At 31.3% G+C, this 249-nt stretch overlaps 1 protein-coding gene across 1 annotated transcript in view; it reads left to right on the top strand.

Moving 5' to 3' along the window:
- The window catches only part of LOC119581742 (potassium channel subfamily T member 2-like), a gene marked incomplete at its 5' end in the record, with an annotated part of 131,052 nt that overhangs the window by 87,252 nt on the left and 43,551 nt on the right, over positions 1–249 (top strand).

The raw sequence follows: 249 nt of genomic DNA on the forward strand, positions 1-249 counted from the left end.
TTATATTTGTATATTTATTTATTCCTCTTTCAAAGTCATAGTAATCTTCATGTTTATTTGATAATAGTTGCAATCCTTTCTTTGCCATAACAATCTTGTTTCATATCAATAAAGAGATAAGGCTGTGAGTACATGGTAAGTACTATTAAATAAGGTCCTTCTGATCGACCGAACATTATCTAATAAACACAATACAAATGATTATTCCATTGTTAATCATTCACTCGCATTTCTTAGGTGCGCGCGCGC

This window comes from Penaeus monodon, chromosome 15, assembly GCF_015228065.2.
Source record: "Penaeus monodon isolate SGIC_2016 chromosome 15, NSTDA_Pmon_1, whole genome shotgun sequence".
NCBI classification, from domain to species: Eukaryota; Metazoa; Arthropoda; class Malacostraca; order Decapoda; family Penaeidae; genus Penaeus; species Penaeus monodon.